The 19,397-nt window shown below is 48.6% G+C and overlaps 1 protein-coding gene across 4 annotated transcripts in view; it reads right to left on the bottom strand.

Annotated features, from left to right (window-relative positions):
• Positions 1 to 19,397, bottom strand: part of TTC28 (tetratricopeptide repeat domain 28) — a 165,338-nt gene that overhangs the window by 106,265 nt on the left and 39,676 nt on the right. The gene's annotated exons all lie outside the window — the stretch shown is intronic.

Raw genomic sequence — 19,397 nt, 5'->3', positions numbered from 1 at the left:
TCCTCCTGATTGCTCCATTGCAATGTGAACCCCCCTTTCAGGACAGAAGTGCATGGAAATTTAGGCATTATGCAAGCTTGTGGTGACCAATGATTCTGGGGGTGCCTCCCCCCCCCAGAGAAGTATCCTCAGCATGAGAGGATAGCTGATTGTCCCCCAAGGAACGGGTCTCTTCTAAGGGAGCGAGCGTGTCCCTCTTCCTTAGATAGATGTTCTCCTCCTTTTTCATGACATCAGGAGAGCTCTCATCCTGGGAATGGGACACAGCTATCATGTCCCCAAAGGCCTCATCCACCAACTTCTCAGCCTCTCTTGGCTTTTCCAGGTCAGCCACTTTGGCCTCAAGGAAACAAGCGTGTTCCTGGACAGCCTGGAGCTCACTACAGATAGTCGGCCATGTGGCAGACAGTGTAAAACACGGGGAATGTCCCAACCCCTCTCCGGGCTCCCTACCTGCATAATTGTGTTTGTTACTAAAGGAGCGCAGAGCAACATGTGCTGGCCTTTCCCCCTTCTGCGGAGTGAAAGCACTCAGCAGCTCAACTTGCCTTGACGCCTGTCAGCTACGGCTCCCTGGAGCTCAAGAGCTGTTTCCCCTTGGAAGGTTGTTGTCAATTTGCATGGCTGGCTATGAGGCCGGGGCATGGCTCAAGCGCCTGAGAGCCGGAATTTGAAAAGGCACGGTGGAGTCAGGCCAGTCTAGCCTCCTGGGCATGGGGAGTGAATAATGAGGGTTGATTAAGTGGGGAGTGGACAACAGCAGGTGAGTTAACTGGGGACTAACTCCCCAGGGAAGAGGTAGGTCTTCCTTCCTTCCTTCCTTCCTTCCTTCCTTCCTTCCTTCAAGAGAGAGAGAGAGAGAGAGAGAGAGAGTCCTATTTAAAAACTTTTAATAATAGTTAAAAAAAAAAAGCTAACCAGCTTTTACTTGAGTATTTACTGAACACAACACATTTTCAAAAGTGCAAAAGTGTAGGTTTAAGTGGTGGTCCCTTGTCCTCTAGCTTTGACAAACTAGACTAGTCTGATGAGGAGGTACCTGCCATCTGAACCAATGGGGGTTGGGAAGGGAGTCAAGCTATAGGATGTGTGTCTATCCCTGCAGCCACGATGACAGTGCAATGAGCTTCCACAAAAGACCCACAGCCCTTTTGCCCTTGCCTATGGCCCAGACCCTGGTGGAAAGGGGGCTCCTTCCCTTCCTCTTCAGAGGGTGCAGACTGGGCCAGGGAGAGGATTTGCACCATGATAATGCAGGCCGGAGGGGCGGGGGGAGAGGTGATCAGCAATGGCAAGGACTCCCCTCCTCTCAAACCATGCCTGCAAAAGTCCTCCTCAGTCAAAAGATCAATAATCGGCCACATATGAAGGGTGTAAAGACCAATCTTTAACATAAGCCTAACAGTGAAGCATCCAGGAACGTCAGAGACTGAGGGAACGCACAAGAATCCTTCCAAAATGAGCAAACAAGCGGACAGCAAAGCAGGCACTCCAAGGCCCCTCCCTCCCTCCGCTCTTTCAAGAAGGCTTTGAAATGTAAGTTGCAAACCGCTTCCCCAGCCAGCCACCTTTACAATCAACAGGGTGCAGGCTGGACGATTCTAACTTTAGCCCTCCTGCACATATACAAATGTAGAATTAGTCTCCAGTTGAGAGAGATGTCACAAAAACAAACAAAGGGAGGGGAGAGATTTGCAGACTGACCAAAGACACCCACTCCACCCCCACCCGCCCTAACACTTCTTCCTACTTCAGTCAGGGATAGCCGGTGGCCTCAGGCAAGCCCTTAAAGGGAAGCCAAGAAGGCCTGAGTAGGGCAGCCATCAAAGTCAGTTGTGGAAAGACTACAGCAGAAATGGGGCCTGCCCCTTGCAGAAGCACTCCTGGCTCAGTCTGCAAGAAGCCACAGAGCTTTCTTCCCTCTCCCCTCTCAGTATTTCAGAGGAACAGGGCTGTCTTCTGGAATTACTCTTGCAGACACAGAGCTGCCTTTATTCAAGATGCAATATCGAGGAATCGCATAAACTCAGATACCAGCAGCAATCTGGAAGAGCAGGCACAAGGTCACAGCTCTGACGGGCACAGGCAGTTTTCCTGTGGCTTCCAGACCACTTGCGTCACCCTTCCCAAAGCCAAGTGCAAAGAAGACACATGCATTGGCTTCTCATTGGCTGTAAATCACCCAGACGAAAACCATAATGAAACAAGAGCTGTGCTCAGTAGTCTTCCCAGGGCTACCCACAGATGAAGAACAGTGCTGAGTAAGGTCTTCTGGGCAGACTGCTCCCCAGCGCTCAGCTGACCCAGCCCAAATCCTGGCACATGGGGGGGGAGCACTCAGCACTTGGCAGCTCCTCTCCCGCACTCTGGCCTGGCTTGTTCCCCTCCTTGTACCCTCCCAGGTATCGTTTCTCCATCCCGGCACAGACATCTGGTTGCGCGCTGCAGCGTGAACAGCCTTGCGTAGCCCTGGGGGGGGGCATGTGCTCTGCTCCAGTGACATCCCGCCCCCACCTGCATGCCAAAGGTCAGCTGTTCCAGCGCAGAAGCCGTTGGGGTCCTCCCTCCTCCTGGGATTCCCAGTGGCCTCACACCCTCTGCCCTACTGTCCCTACAACAAGCAGGATGTCGCTCCAAAGGAACTTGTGGGCTGCCTTCTCCTGCGCCCGGCCATCGGTCCGTCCAGCTCAGCACTGCCTACACTGGCTGGCAGTGGCTTCCCTGGGCTTCAGTCAGGAGTCTCTCCCAGCCCTACTTGGAGATGCCATCGGGACTGAACCTGGGTCCTTCTGCGTCCAGTGCAGATGCTCTACCCACTGGGATACCTTGGCCCTTCCCCAAAGGCCCTCCCACTTCTGGTGATATTTGCCCAGAAAACACAACTCCCCTCATCACACATTCTCTGCATAGAGGAATTCTTTGCCCTATTTTTTTTTCCTTGGGCACCCCCCTACACCTATTTTGAGGGTTTAGTTGCCCCAAAATGCAACTTAAAGCCCTCAGATGGGGGCACTAGGAATTTCCCCACAATCATTTTCTGCAACAAGTGGGCTGTTGTTTCTCACTGATGGGCCCATCAACGTATCTGCCCTCAAGACTGTGATGCTACACACAGGGCACCACCCTGTTCCATTTTCCCATCCCGGGTCTACTCAGAGGGTGGCGGTCCTCACTGGGCAAGGGGGGGGTTCTGTCACAGAGAGGCAATGCCTCCTTGCTGGAAGGGGAAGGGAGGTTGCTGGCTCCCCTGAACTCGTGTGTGTGTGTGTGTGTGTGTGTGCGCGCGTGCGTGTGGCCATGCACTTACATGCATGTGCACACACAGACACCACTCCCAGGGTCTTCGTACTGACCTCTGGCAGAAGATCGACCTTTAAAAACCCACTTTCTCTTGAAACTCAGCTTGCCAGAGCACAAACTCCAGGGATGACAATAAACAGATACAAAGCAATACTCCACTTACTGTTACATTTCTAAAATGAATAATCTCTGCCAAAGGAGTCGATGCTTCTGTTACCCTAAGAATAATTGCCCCAAACCTCCTCTCCCCTTCTGTTTACAATTCTAGAACCTAAGGGGGCAATGGAAAGGCAGTGGGCCTCCACAGCAACGGTACACAGAAAATGGGAATGCACAACTGAGGCCATAATTTCCCAACAGGTGCATTTCCAGGTTCCGCTCAAGATGCATTCTGCTGAAAAGGCCAGCCTGCCACCTTTGCACTCCCATCTCCAAGGTAGGAGAGAGAAACACTCCAGTGCCCACAAAACCCAATACTTTTAGGCACCAATCCTGTGCATACTTACCTGGAAGTAAGCCCCACTGAACACTAGGAGGCCTCCTCCTCCTCAGCAACAATCCATAGGATGGTGGTGAAGAGAGAGAGCACTGCAGGCTCCTCAGAAACCTCACCGTACCAGCCTGCAGTCAAGTGGAAACGTGACAGGTATTCAGGAGCACAACATGCCATTTGCAGCACACTACTAAGAACCTGAGAAGACCATGCTGGCTCAGGCCAGTGGCCCCTCCGGCCCAACATGTCCTGTCCTCACGGCAGCCAACCAGATGCCTCTTCTGGGAAGCCCACAAGCAGACCTGAGCACAACAGCAGCAGCAGCAGCAGCCACCCTCTCCCCCTGCAGTCCCCAGCAACTGGGATTCAGAAGAAGACGGTCGCGGATCCCAAAGAGCACTCCTGGCAAAGTGACCAGGAGGAGGTGCAGGAGGACTGGGGTCCTGGGGAAGGCTCCAGTGGTTGGCAGAGGGAGAGGGCTGAAGCCTGCCAGCCCTCCTGAGCCGCCCCCAGGCAGCGAGACCAGAGTGAAGTGAAGCACAGTGAAGCAGCCACTTGCTTGCCCAGTCCGAATCGGCGAGAGTTCCCGCGCAAGTAGTGAGTCCACCACAACTCTATTTAGGTGGCCCCAGGGGGCATGTCAGTTGGCTGCAACTACGACTGCACTTGAGTAGCCATGCCTAGTAATCTCTGTAATGTTGCAGAGACCTGTGTTATCTGTAAGCTCATCTATGAAATGCCTTGGTGCGAAGTTTCACATTAAACACAGTGGGGAAAAGCACAACACTGGCTCAGAGTCTGATTCCAAGGGCGCAGGCCAGGACACATACCGCCTCCAACTGTGCAGGCAGAGCAGAGCCATCCTGGCTAGTAGCCATTGATAGCCTTATCTTCAATGCATTTGTCTAATCCTCTTTTAAAGCCATCGAAGGTGGTGGCCACCGCTGCCTCCTCTTGTGGGAGCAGATTCCAAAGTTTGACTCTGCGCTGCGTGAAGAAGGACTTCATTTTGTCTGTCCTGAATTTTCCAGCACTCCGCTCCACTGGATGGCCACACGGTTGAGTGTTGGGACAGAGGGAGAAAAGCTTTTCTCTATCCACCTTCTCCATGCCATGCATAATTTTATACACTTCTATCATGTCTCCTCTTAGCTCTTGCTCACCTTTTCTCTAAACTATAAAGCTCCAAATGCTGAAGCCATTCCTCAAAGGAGAGTCGCTCCACACCCCTGATAATTTTGGCTGTCCCTTTCTGAACTTTTTCTAGTTCTGCAATATCTTTTTCAAAGTGAGGTGACCTGAACTGTACACAGTATTCTAAACGCAGTCGCACCATAGATTTGTATAATGGCATTATGATAGTGGTGGATTTATTTTCAATCCCTTTCCTAATGATCCCTAGCATGGAATTTGCCTTCTTCACAGCTGCCGCACACGGGGTTGACATCTTCATCAAGCTGTCCAACATGGCCCCAAGGTCCTGTTCCTGGTCAGTCACCGCCAGTCAGATCCCATAAGCATATATGTGAAATTAGGGATTTTGTTTGCTCCACTGTGCATCACATTGCACTTGTTTACATTGAACTGCATTTGCCATTTTGCTGCCCAGACATCAATTTTGGAGAGATGCATTTGGAGGTCTTTGCATTCCTTTTTTGTTTTAACCATCCTGAGCAATTTGCTATCATCAGCACACTCGGCCACCTCAGTGCTCACCCCTAACTCTGGATCATTCATGAACAAGTTTAAAAGCACAGATCCCAATACTGATCCTTGGGGACTCCACTGTCAGCTTTTCTCCACCAAGAGAAGTGACCATTTATTCCTGCTCTCTGCTTCCTGATACTTAACAAATTATTGATCCACAAGAGGACCTCTCTTCTTATTCCAGGACTGCTAAGCTTACTAAGGTGCAGAGCCTTTGTTGAGGTACCTTGTCAAAAGCGTTTTGAACATCCAAGTACACTATGTCAATTGGATCACCTCTATGTGCTTGCACACTCTCAAAGAACTGTAATAGGTTAGTGAGACAGGATTTACCCTTGCAGAAGCCTTGTTGGTTCTGCTTCAGCAAGACTTATTCTTCTATATGAGTAGTAATTCTATATTTAACAATGCTTTCCACCTTTTTCCTGAACAGGTGTTACCCTAATCAGCCCATAATCTTCAGGGAGCACCCTGGATCCTTTTTACAAATTGGTGTTACACTGGACATTTTCTAGTCCTCAAGTGTGGAGGCGGATCTTAGGGGCAAGTTACACATTTTTGTTAGAAGATCAGCAATTTCACATCTGAGTTCCCTATGAACTCCCTGGTGATTTGTCTGTTTTTAATTTGTCCATAAAGCCTAGAACACTGTCTCTTGTCACCACTATTGCCCTAATTTCCTCACACTCCCTTCCTGAGATATTCAGTTCAGGAACAAGGATCTGCCCTATATCTTCTGCTTGTGAAGACAGATGGAAAGAATTCATTCAGGTTATCTGCATTCTCCTTTTTCTCCTTTAGCACACCTGTGACTCCCATGTCATCCAAAATTTAATCACCTCCCTAGCCAGTTTCCCATTTCAAATTCATTTAAATATGTATTGGTCTTTACACTTTCAGCAATGTGCTCCCAAACTTTTTTTCACATCCTTTATTGTTTGTTGAACTCTGTGTTCCTTTTTGTTCTCCTCATTTGGACAAGACTTCCATTTTCTAAAGGAAGACTTATTGCCTCTACTAGCTTCTTTGACTCTGCTCATTAACCATGCTGGCATCCTCTTGGCCCTGGTGGTACCTTTCTTGATCTGGGGTATACATTATAGCTGAGCTTCTAATATTCTGCTTTTAAACAACTCCCAAGGATTCTAGACAGATTCTTGACTTTGCCTTTCAACTTCCTTGTTACCAATCTCCTCATTTCGGGGAAGCTTCCTCTTTTGAAGTCAAATGTTGACAGTGCTGGATTTTTGTGACAATAGTCTATCGACTGCAAATCTTGTATATGAAGCTTTGTATGAATGTGGTATAAATAGGACGCCCTGCAAGATGAGTAGACACAAGCTAATGGCTGGCCACTTGGTCCTACAAACCAGCCAACAGTTGCCCTGCACAACAGGGTTGCTGAGAGCATTTAGTCATTGTCAGGCCCTTCTGGCAGCCCACAGAGCTATATTGCTCAGAGGCCTCACCCACCACAACGGCACACAGGCAGCAGGATGTCCCAGCACCAGCCCACTTGTATACTTTAGATGTGGTCATTGCCTCATGGGATGCAGCAAGCCAAGCCATTCCTAGATAATGACAGCCAAGAACTGTCTGTGAACAGATGGGAGAAGACAGACAGCCAAGCAGCACCTCCAAACTGCAGAAGTCGCCTGGGAAACTTCTGCCAAGAACATGACTGCATTAACACCATGGGGGACACAGGAACGTTACTAACAATGCCAGAAGCAGATCTGCATGCGAGTTCTTCTCCAAACTCTGGGCCAAATGACACATGGGAGATCCCTGGTCAGATCTTTCCCACCACTTCAATTTTCACTTACAAGTAGCTGGGGGGCAGGTGGGAGAAGGGAGGCAGACAATGTACTGAACCAGTTCATCCTCCTCCTCCTCCTCCTCCACCACCACCAAAATGCCTGCACAGTTTCCTCAGCAGGGCAAACAGGAGCTTTCGAACAGGGAAAAGTCAAAATATCCAGAGATCCCATCATGGAATTCCTGCTTAGAAGTGTCATTTGGCCCTCAGTCTAAGTCCTAATGAGAAGATCTGAACAACCATTTGCTTGAGATCTCTACTCTTTGGGGTTTAGGTCACTGAAGAGATACGGTATCCTAATATAGCTGGGAACTTTCTTGGCCAGGAACAAACCTGCCCGTCCTCTCTCTGCAGTCTTATGCTTCTGCCAGGCATTCAGGTGGCTTGATTGATTGATTGATTGATTGATCGATTGATTGATTGCACTTGTATACCGCCCCATAGCCGAAGCCCCCTGGGCGGTTTACAACAATCAAAAACATTAAAACAAATATACAATTTAAAACATATATTTTAAAAACAATTTAAAACACAATTTTAAAATTTAAAACAATATAAAAACAATTTAAAACACATGCTAAAATGCCTGGGAGAAGAGGAAAGTCTTGACCTGGCACCGAAAAGATAACAGCGTTGGCACCAGGCGCACTTCATCACTAAGATAATTCCATAATTTGGGGGCCACCACTGAGAAGGCCCTCTCCCTTGTTGCCACCCTCCGAGCTTCCCTTGGAGTAGGCACCCGGAGGAGGGCCTTTGATCTTGACTGTAGTGTACGGGTGAGTTCATATCAGGAGAGGCGTTCCATCAGGTATTGTGGTTCCAAGCCGTGTAAGGCTTTATAGGTCAAAACCAGCACCCTGAATTGAGCTTGGAAACATACAGGCAGCCAATGCAAGCGGGCCAGAATTGGTTTTATATGTTTGGACCGTCTGGTCCCTGTTACGAATCTGGCCGCTGCATTTTGCACAAGCTGCAGTTTCCGAACCGTCTTCAAAGGCAGCCCCACGTAGAGTGCATTGCAGTAATCTAATTTGGAGGTTACCAGAGTGTGGACAACTGAAGCCAGGTTATCCCTGTCCAGACAGGGACGTAGTTGGGCCACCAGCTACCTGAGCCTCAAGTGACAGAGATGATTCTAGGAGAACCCCCAAGCTACAAACCTGCTCTTTCAAGGGGAGTGCAACCCCATCCAGGACAGGTTGGACATCCACCATCCAGTCAGAAGAACCACCCACTAGCAGCATCTCAGTCTTGTCGGGATTGAGCCTCAGTTTATTAGCCCTCATCCAGTCCATTGTCGCAGCCAGGCACCGGTTCAGCACATTGACAGCCTCACCTTAAGAGGATGAAAAGGAGAAATAGAGCTGTGTGTCATCAGCATACTGATGGCAATGCACTCCAAAGCTCCCGCACCCAATGGTTTCATGTAGATGTTGAACAGCATGGGGGACAGAACTGACCCCTGCGGAACCCCATACTGGAGAGTCCAGGGTGCCGAGCAATGTTCCCCAAGCACCACCTTCTGGAAGCGACCTGCCAAGTAGGAGCGGAACAACTGCAATGCAGTACCTCCCACTCCCAACTCAGCCAGTCTCCCCAGAAGGATACCATGGTTGATGGTATCGAAAGCCGCTGAGAGATCAAGGAGAATCAGCAGAGTCACACTCCCCCTGTCTCTCTCCCGACAAAGGTCATCATACAGGGCGACTAAGGCTGTTTCTGTGCCAAAACCAGGCCTGAAACCCGACTGAAATGGAACCAGATAATCGGTCTCATCCAAGAGTGTCTGGAGCTTCTCTCCTTGGAAAACTGCACCCAGAAATCTCCATTACCTTTGTGGGTATCCTTAGAGGAAATCCACATTTTATCTCATTTCCAGACTTTCTACCTAATTTATATGTGAGCAATTCAACAAACCAATTTCTTTAAGTTCTCATGCAGCTATGCAGAAATTCCTGGGCCAGAGGCAGATCCCTCCGAGGGCCAGGGGCTGGGAACATAAAATGGGAGCGGGCTAGCACATGGCTCCCTGGAAGCATCAGCCTGGGAAGCTGCTATTTGGGAACACGGCACTGGACTAGGAGGACCAACCTGGCCCTGGCCCAAAAGGTCTCTTGCTGAGTCATTCTGAGGAGGAAAAGCAGAGCTCCTGCTCCACAGTCCACCTTTGCCAGGTGCGCAGTCATTCCATGGGTTGTGCATGTAAGAACTTGACTAGTGGCTGGAGCAGCACTAGCCTGCCATCACGCGGCTTCCATAGGGCAGAGGTGGTGGTGGAGAACCTTTGGCTATGAACAGCTACTGACCCATGGAAAAATTCATCTGAGGGCTCCTGCTGGGAGGGGGCAGAGTAAGAGCTGGTGGTGACTGGAGTTTGCAGCAGTGTACCAGCACTCTCTCTCACACGCCCTGCCACCCCCATCTCTGCAGCCCACATGAAAGTAAGCTAAGGGCCGGCTGCAGGTTCCCCACCCCACTTTGAGGACTTCCTGGGAGTAGAGCATTGTGTCTGACAATATCTTTTCAGTTGTGGGTAATCAGAACATTATGAGGCATAAGGCATGAGGCCAAACTACACCTCAGAGACCCTTACCAGCAGTATCCCAGCTGCCGCACTTGACATATCCCAGTACGTACTTTGCTCCACCACGCACCCCTGGACCCTCACCCCAAATTCCTGCTGAATTCCACAGCCCAGTGCTGAGGGGAGGGAAGAGGGGCAAGGAGCCCTTTGGCTGCCCACCCCATCCCCAGGGGTATTGTTTGTGGTGCTCTGCACTACACAATCTCCTTTAATTTAATGAAGGCACACAAGGACCTCTTTGATACTTGTGCAGGCTGGCCAGAGGTCAGCTTCTGCCATCCCCAGTCAGCCCAACTGGCCATCCTGATGCTCCTACAGCCTGAAAGAGCCTTTTTGAGAATCTTTGTCTTCCAGAAGAGGTTCAGAGGAGGGCAATGAGGATGATCAGGGGACTGGAAACAAAGCCCTGTGAGGAGAGACTGAAAGAACTGGGCATGTTTAACCTGGGGAAAACTGAGGGGAGATAGGATAGCTCTCCAAGTACATGAAAGATTGTCACATAGAGGAGGGCCGGGATCTCTTCTTGATCATCCCAGAGTGCAGGACACGGAATAATGGGCTCAAGTTGCAGGAAGCCAGATTTCGACTTGACATCAGGAAAAACCTCCTAACTGTTAGAGCCATATGACAATGGAACCAATTACTTAGGGAGGTCGTGGGCTCTCCGACACAGGAGGCATTCAGGAAGCAGCTGGACAGCCATCTGTCAGGAATGCTTTAATTTGGATTCCTGCACTGAGCAGGGGGTTGGACTGGATGGCCTTATAGGCCCCTTCCAACTCTACTATTCTATGATTTCTGGTGATAACACACAACAATACAGGCCAGAAACAAAGTCAAATCAGGGAATGGCAAGAAGAGAGAAGAGGGAGGAGGGAGAGCATCTTACAAAAACAAACCAGAGGTGTGCACGCTGTCTATTTTGTGCTCTTTCTTGATTAGAATGATTAATAGCTATCAGGTCCTATAAAGCATTTTTACATTATTTGGTATATATTGCTTGCTTTAATTTCTTTAAGCTACCTTTTGACAAGATAGAAATGTAGTTTTTAAAACGTCAATCACTACGTCACTCATTTTCTTGGCAAACTGAAGCATTTTGAACTGTTTTCTGCAACGAAGAGCAACTCAAGGTGAGAGGAAGAAAGCCCTTTGATTATAAATTCATGAACTCTTTAGGGGTTGGACAGATTTTACTCTCTGGCAAAGAGTGCTGTTAATGCTGCTTTTGTAGGTCATACGCAGTCTGCAGGGATGCCCTTCCTAGAGGAGAATTGTTTGGCACAACTTCCTTTCAGCCATTAAACAGAGTTTTGATAAGGCGACAGGATATAAAAGTAAATGCAAGCAGTATTGGCTGTGACCTGCTCTTGTCTCACAAAACCACCATTGCTCTGCAGAAAGTAACAGATAAAGAACTTTGCAAGCAGTCAGGAAGTAGCAAGTGATGCCATCCTTGGGTGGTTGCAGGGCACCCCTCCACCAAGGGCACTGCTGGGGTCACATCACATCCTGGAGAGTGGCACAAGTGCAGGAATAGGCAACCAGTGAGAAAGGGGGAGTACTTTTTAGAAGGCTCAAAGATCTCTCTCTCTCTCTCTCTCTCTCTCTGAAACATTGAAATGACTATCATAGTCACATGCAGTTGTTGGCACTTGCACACTCAGTGCAGGCACCAGCAATGCCACCTGATTCAACACAGACATGCAGCCTTTCAGTCCAGTTTACCTTTCTCTCTGAATTAACCTATTTTCCTTCTCTTCCACCAGGGAGCCTTTCATCTGCCCTCTCATGCAAGACTCCTCGTCTAATTCATGATGTGTTGCCTTGAACCTCTATGAATGGAACATCTGAAGACAGATTGTGGCTCAACAGAGCGTGGTGAAGCATTACAATGTTTTTGCAGGATGCATCATGGAGGCACCAAGATTGAGATGTAACCTCCTCAGTCTAATTAATTACTCATTTCCCTATGAAATTGGTTCCAAGAAAATAGAGGGGTTAATGAGAGCTGCTTCTAATAGCAGCGTGTCCGCCCACCACATCCCTCCACGGCGCCTTCTCGTGCACCATATGTCTCTCCCCATTCACTGTGCTTCTTCTGACTGTCACCACAGCAGCTGCGGGCACAGGAAGCAACCAGCTAGCGCCATGTGTCTCCTGCACTGGCAATTCTGCTCCTATTGGTTCTCAACCAAGATCAGCCTGTGCAAGTCAAAATGATTTTTTATGTTTTTTAACAATCCCCTTCTAGTTATGCAGAGCTGAATCCAGGAAAGGATTCATTTATTATTGCAATCCGGTCTGAAATCCTTCCCTGGCATTTCATGTTCCCAAGTCAGAAACGTCATGCCAGTGGTCCGTTAGTGGCCTTGTTGTCTTGCCCATTCCATATGCAGAAATTGAGAGTGGACCATTTGCTACTAGTTTCAAGGAAATGTGCACCATGGGGCAAATTTCTCTCAGAGGAAATACAAGCGATGGAAGTATAGAGGAAAAACCCCACATGCTCCTTGCCAGCTCCTTGCCCCAGACCTGGTCCCAAGAAACAGGCATATCTTTTCCAAGGATGAAGTTGCTAGGAGACAGGCATGGGAAATAGCTCTCTCTTACCAAGATGTTCTGCACAAGCTGCCCAGTGCTTCACTCTTCAAAACACTCATGTTTTATTCCTCGGAAATTGCCAAACATCTGAAAGCCAAGCCAGGTGACCCCTCGTTCTTGCTTTTGTAATTAATCTAGGAAGGAGTAGCTCATTAGTCTTTGACAAGATTTCTTCCATACTTTGTTCCAGGTTTTTTCCCTGCTGCTCTGTCATAAAACACACCCAATGTTTACAGTCACAGCTGCCTGCTAGATAAGCAAAGCAGTGGGAACTTTGCCAGGGGCCAGTTGGGGAGACAAGCAGCGTTTGCAGGGTCAGGGCCATAAGGAGGTGAACTGCAGCCGGACCAAGTCTGCAGCAAAAGGCGCTCAGGACAGAGGCAAGATGTGGCGGCATTCAGGAATGCACAGAAAGAAAAGCAGGCAGGCAAGGATGGGAAGGGAAGGGAAGGACCCAGGCAAAGAAGCACGAGCAAAGAGACCGACCAAGCACGCATACATGCTGCTGCTGCTGCCCCTGCCGCGCCTGCTCCCTGCTGCTTGGAGCAGCAGGACCAGGAGAGCCAGTGCTCAGGGCCTGCTTCTCTGTGTCTATGCCTACCTCGAACAGGCTTTGCTTACCATCCCATCTCCATTTGTCTGTTGCCTCTGTGGTAAATACCCCCAACCTTCAAATATCCATGGGATCTAAGAACTTTCATAGAGCAACAAAAGAAGGTTATTTTCCCCTTGTTGTCACTATGCAAGGCCTGGTCTCATTCAGTCCTAAATGGGCAACATACGATCCCTGCACAATGGATCACTTTTGTCAGAAAGAAATCTGTGCTGGGGAAACCTCACCATTAGCCCCCTTTAACTACAACAGCCACTGCTGCTCAAATGAGGTGAAGCTGCCACTCTCCACTGCTGCTGGCTTACTTTGTCTCCCACCCCTGCCTTGCTAAGGGCTCCCACCTCTGGAAGAAGAAGGTGAAGTGAAAAGGGGGGGGATGAAACTGACAACTGACTACTCAATTTCAGCTCATTTTGGGCAGGACTGGCTCTAGAATGAAATCCAGAAATTTCATTTGCAAGTGGGGCTGGAGGTAACGGAGAGAGGTGCATGGTAAGCCACATCTCCAAAGAGGGCTTTGTGTCAGTGGGAGACACATAAAAGTGTTGTAATAAAAGCTCATAGAAATGCTACAAAACAGCTTTTAAAAGCCAGGAGGACATCTGTGAGAAAAAAGGTGTCCTCTAGATTCTCAAGAACAGAGGAGCAAGCAAATGGTGCCAGCACTGGAGACAAAAGCTAGAGCAGCATCACTCTCCATGGCTGCCCCACATTCCTGCTTCTCTTCGGGAGCAACTATGCCTCCCACACAAACATGCATGTCAAGAGCCCAATGGCTGCTTTTCCTGAATAGAGCACAATAAAAGTATGTGTGTGTGGGTGCATCATACTTTCCCCCTCCAAGTCACATGGCACCACATCACTTGCCCCACTCTGGGATTCCAAATGCACGTTTAGAGAGACAAATGCATTTAGAACCTTGCCTGGGGGGGATCCAATGAGGCCCTTTGTTGTAGAGAAACAGAGGGTGGGGAAAGGATTAAGCACACAACATGTTCCCCTAGCAAAGACAGCCAGACTGGGCTTCTGCTACACACGTAATTCATGTGTAATGTGTACCTTGGGTCAGACTGGCTGATTACCAAATTGGCTAGGAAATCTTTGGCATGCTTGAGGTTAATTCTTGGTGGGAAAAGCTCACTCCATAGGCACATCTGCACACTAAACTTTTTCTGGGGTTTAACCCCTATGAATTTTTCACCAACAGCCAGCTCCTGCTTTTCCAGTTTAGTGCTAAAATACCAAACCACAAGTGGAAGGAACTCTGAGGCAGATGCTCAGCTGAACTTGGCACCCAACGTAACAGATGGTGCCTGGTTCTATTTCAAGCACACAGAATCCACAAACGATCATGCAAGCTTGATCTCCTATTCCAGAGAATGCTCATTTCCTCCTCATCCTCCTCGCACTTCATAATGACAGACTAAGATTAGACACAACTGCTTGCTTCAGTGGGCAGGGAGGTGGACCATTCCCTGCAGGAGGAAGAAGCTGCCAGGTGAAATACCATGAAGCATTTCTCAGGACAGAGAGATCTGGACACAGCAGTCTGGTTCTCACAACATATCCCAGGAGAGTGAATGCAGATATGTGGAGCAGCTGCTATGAGTAGAATCATGGTGGCAGACTCCATCCCCAATCTGCGGGTCTCCAGTTCAACATCCCTTCACGCAGGTGGGTATTTTTCTTGCACAGAGAGGGGGGGAGAGAGAGAGAGAAAGAGGCTCTCCTTCATTCCTCCTCCCAAGGCTAAAAGGAGTCTAGGTATGCACCCAAATAAAACAGAACACCGGCTTGTGTGACTCCAGAGCACCGCAGCAGCATGTGGACAGGAGAAGGCAGCATAAAATGAAGCCAGTGGCAATTCCTGCCCTCTGGAATGGAACAGCTGTGTTTTTACACCCTCTGCTGCTCTCTCTTACAGCCCATTGAAGCTTCCAAGAACAACAGAATGTAAGAGGAGCCCTGAAGTAGCTGCATCAGGCCAAAGTGGATCTCTCTCGTTCAGCCTCCTGTTTCCACAGCGCCCCAGCAGATGCCTCCAGGAATCCCACAAGCAGGGCAGGAGGGGGAGGACAAGAGTCCTCCCCTTCCTTTTTGTCCCTCAGCATTTAAAAAGATTTCAAAATGATGCTGCCTTGAAATCCAGAGGTTCCTTTCAGCTCTTGCAACCAATAGCCTTCCATAAACGTGTCCAACTCCTGCTTTTAAGCCAACTTAGTTGATGGCCACCATCACTCTCTTTTGGGGCAGCAAATCCCATAAGGTCAATGGCATGCTGAGTGAAAAAGTCCTCTTTGCTTTGCCTCCTGCCCATCAGTTCCAATGAGCAACCTCCGTACGGAGACCTTGCGCTGTGAGTGGAGGGAGAGGCCAGCCACCTTCACCTCTCCTGACTGGGTTCATCTGCACGGTGGTTTAGTGTGTGTTTGGTGGTTTCTTTTTCCTAGGTGTAGAACTTTGCACTTCTCCCTGTTAAATTTCATTCTGTTGTTTTCAGCCCAATGCTCCAGCCTATCAAGATCCCTTTGAATTTTGTTTCTGTTTTCCAAGGTATTAGCTACCCCTTCCAATTCTGTTTCATCTGCAAATTTGATAAGCATTCCCTGCACCTTCTTATCCAAATCATTAATAAAAATGTTGAAGCGCACTGGGCCCAGGACTGAGCCTTGCGGTACCCACTTGTTACCTCCCTCCAGTTTGAGAAGAAACCATTCATAAGCACTCTTTGAGTATGATTCTGTAGCCAACTATGGATCCACTGATAGTTGTTCCATCCAGCCCACATTTAGCTAATTTGCTCGTCAGAATATCATGGGGCACTTTGTCAAAAGCTTTGCTGAAGTCAAGATATATTGTGTCCACAGCATTCCCACAGTCAACCTGGGACGTTACCTGATCAAAAAATGAGATAAGATTAGTCTGGCACAATTTGTTCTTGACAAATCCATGTTGGCTTCTAGTAATATTTGCATTGTTTTCAAGGTGCTTGGAGATTGACTGCTTTATAATCTGCTCCAGAATTGATTTGGGATTGATATCAGGCTGACCAGTCTGTAGTTCCCAGGTTCCTCCTTTTTGCCCTTTTTGAAGATAAGGACAACATCAGCCCTCCTGCAGTCATCCAGCACTTCACCCAACCTCCATGATTTTGCAAAGATAATACAGTGATTCAGAGAGTTCTTCCCATGCTCCCATGTGGGTAAGCCCTGTCCCATCTCCAAACAGTCACAGTCTCCATTATTTCCAGGCGCATATTCGGAAAGCGATCAAACCCAAGAAGCTGTCATTTTTTTATTTAACATCCACATGCTAGTCATGAAAAAATTACTCCCTCAAATACAGCTGCATGCATTTCATACCCAAAGAGTGCACGATAAAATGTAATTTCCTTGAAAGTATTCTAGAAAGGGAGGCTAGAAAACCCAACATATCTACACAAAACAAACATGCCATGGGCATGCAAAGAATGTAAATCCCTTGCAGTGAAAGTGCTTCAGCACTCAGTGAGCAAAGAACACAGGAAACCGGAGCAGCAGGAGAGTGGCTCTGAATACCTAAGAGGGTCCAAGGGGGCTGAAGCACCCACAGCCTTGGTCCCAGTCGGCTGCCCCCTCCTGCCTGGCTTCCTCAAAAGAAACTGACGGAGCGCCACATTAAACCGATCAAGCCTTTGCCCCTCCCAGTCCCTAATGTGGATCAAGTGGGCATTACCCGAGGGGACCCACTACAAAACCTTGAAACTCACCAAGAAGAGGCAAAACACAGGTGAGGAGTGAAGGTGTGTGGAGGAGTCTTTTGCCACCCAAGAGCTGGGAGGAGGAGGATTCAGATCCCCATGCAACCTGGAGGGGGGGCACTGAGGGAACTGTGCTAGATACGAGTAGCACTTCATCTTCACTGGGCAGAGAGAAAGCAATCAGAACAGTAGCAAGGATGTCCTAGCAGCTCAGGATTCTTGGCTTCCTGGAATGGAGGCCAGACAGGTAAGGGGATTTGGCTGAAAACACAAAAAATCAAATGCAACCTGCCTCCTAATTTGATTGAATAAGATGTGACTGCAAAGGGCTATTTACATTCTGGAGGAGCTGCTGTACAAGAGCAAATAAAATTAACTGCCCACTGACAGGAGGAGTGCAGCCCCTCAGGAGTCACTGAAGGCGCCCGAGGGAATGTATGTACCTGTGGGGGGGAAAAGAGTCTGAGCACACCCCTGGTGCTACTCAAAAGGCCACACGTGGGGCCTCTGGCTCCAACGCCATCCTCTCTGTCATGCACAGACAAACACGAACTCCTGATGAACTGTGAACTTTGATTTTATTTTAAGCATCTTACATTCATATGTATTCAAGCATTTATCTGGCACATTTATTTTTGTTAAGTTTTTCTATTTTTTCCCCTAATTTTAATAACTATTTGGGAGAAGGTGCAGATGGCTTCATGACTGACAGAAAGGCCAGCCAGTCAGCATTATGCAAATCCAGCTTCTACTAAAAACTTACCCTGTACTCAGTCTAGAGAAGAGAACTGCAGGCGTGCCTCAAACAAGGTGAACAGAGCATTCCCACAGAGGGCTCTTCATCAAGATGCTACCTCTGTGCACTGGAGCTCGTTTGCCCAAACAAGGTCAAATGCAGGGGCTTGGTCAATGTTCTCATTTAAATCCAGTCTCATATCCAAGAATTTGCTACCAGTAGGAACTGGCCACAGGGAAGTTCTCCATCTCTTTTTTAAAAATCACTGTAGCCTCCCTGTGACCATGGATAAGCTTCCCATTTTTATGTGCATTAGATTGTTCCAGTGAGAGCCAGTGTGGCATAGTGGTTAAGGTGCTGGACTACGACCTGGGAGACCAGGGTTCGAATCCCCACACAGCCAGGAAGCTCACTGGGTGACCTTGGGACAGTCCCTGCCTCTCAGCCTCAGAGGAAGGCAATGGTAAAACCACCTCTGAATAGCGCTTACCATGAACACCCTATTCGTAGGGTCTACATAAGTCAGAATAGACTTGAAGGCAGTCCATTTCCATTTTTTCCAGACTGTTCCAAGCAGAATTAGCTTGCCTTCTTCCATCTGGTAGACTGAAAGATAAGGACTGCTGTTTGCAGGATCTAATCATAAGCAACACTGATCCAAGGTACAAGAAAATCCCTTAATCCGATGTCTGCTGCTCTCACTGCCTCTCCAAGTCAATTGCAAGGTTATTCTCATCCCCCTTTCCTCTCTCACCAGCCTGGCCAAAGCAAAAAGCAACACTGAGGAGCATGGACAATTTGGGGAAACAGAAGACCTTTTTAGTCAGGGGTGAGCAGTGAGCTTTTAATGGAATATTTTTTCCAATTGTGAAATGATCGATCATTTCTAAAGGTTGTTACCTGCTCTGAGGCCCTCAGTTATCACCCTGTAGCCCAGACACTGCACCACAACATGAGGTAGGCAAAGGAATTAAGCACATAAAAAGAGCCTGCTGGATCAGACGACTGGCCCAGGCACTGTAGACAATCCCCAGAAATAATCCACTGATTTCAAATTCAGGGGAAAAGACCAGAATTCAGTGGCAGAGCGCATGGATCCAATCCCTGGCAGCAGTTCCACTTAACAGGCATCTCAGGTACCATCAGCAGGGCAAGGCTTCTCTGCCCGACACCCTGGGGAGCCACTGTCAGCCAGCATAGGCAATGCTGAGCTAGAGAGACCAACGGTCTGACCCTCTAAAAGCCAGCTTCCCATGTTCCTAAATCTGCAAAGTCTAAAATCATGGAGTTAAAAGGGCACAAACTCTAACATTTCATCTGCTTCAAAAACAACTTGAAGTCTGGCTCAAGTTATACCTGCCTTGCCTCCCCATGCTTCCTCCCAAAGGAGTCCAGGACGGCAATGTTGCCTTTGTGGTAGATCAGCAAGTGCCTTCTGCAGTGGTCTCTGTTCCCAGCACAGTACTCATCTTCAGAGCCAAATCAGGTTAGCTAACAGCACTGGGGGGGAGGGGCACGGGAAGGTCCTTCGCCCTCCAGCAAGTGGCTCAGGCTAATCTGAGCCATCTTTGAGCCCTCTCGCCCTGCCTTGCTCTGTGTGTTTGGCACACACTGGCTGAGGTGCTGCATAGCGATTTGCATTGGGTTTTATTGAGAGAACGGGTCTTGTTTGCCTCAGGCCATTGTAACTCTGTGCTGAAGTAGATTGCTCACACAGGAGAGGCTTGGAAGCAATTCATTCATTCCGGATTTCTCACTCTCTCTGGATCCCCTGAAACATTCCCCTGGTTTGGGGCATC

This window comes from Rhineura floridana, chromosome 19 (assembly GCF_030035675.1).
Source record: "Rhineura floridana isolate rRhiFlo1 chromosome 19, rRhiFlo1.hap2, whole genome shotgun sequence".
Classification (NCBI taxonomy): Eukaryota; Metazoa; Chordata; class Lepidosauria; order Squamata; family Rhineuridae; genus Rhineura; species Rhineura floridana.
The sequence above is the reverse complement of the archived record's forward strand: the minus strand, read 5'-3'. Positions and strand labels throughout refer to the sequence as shown.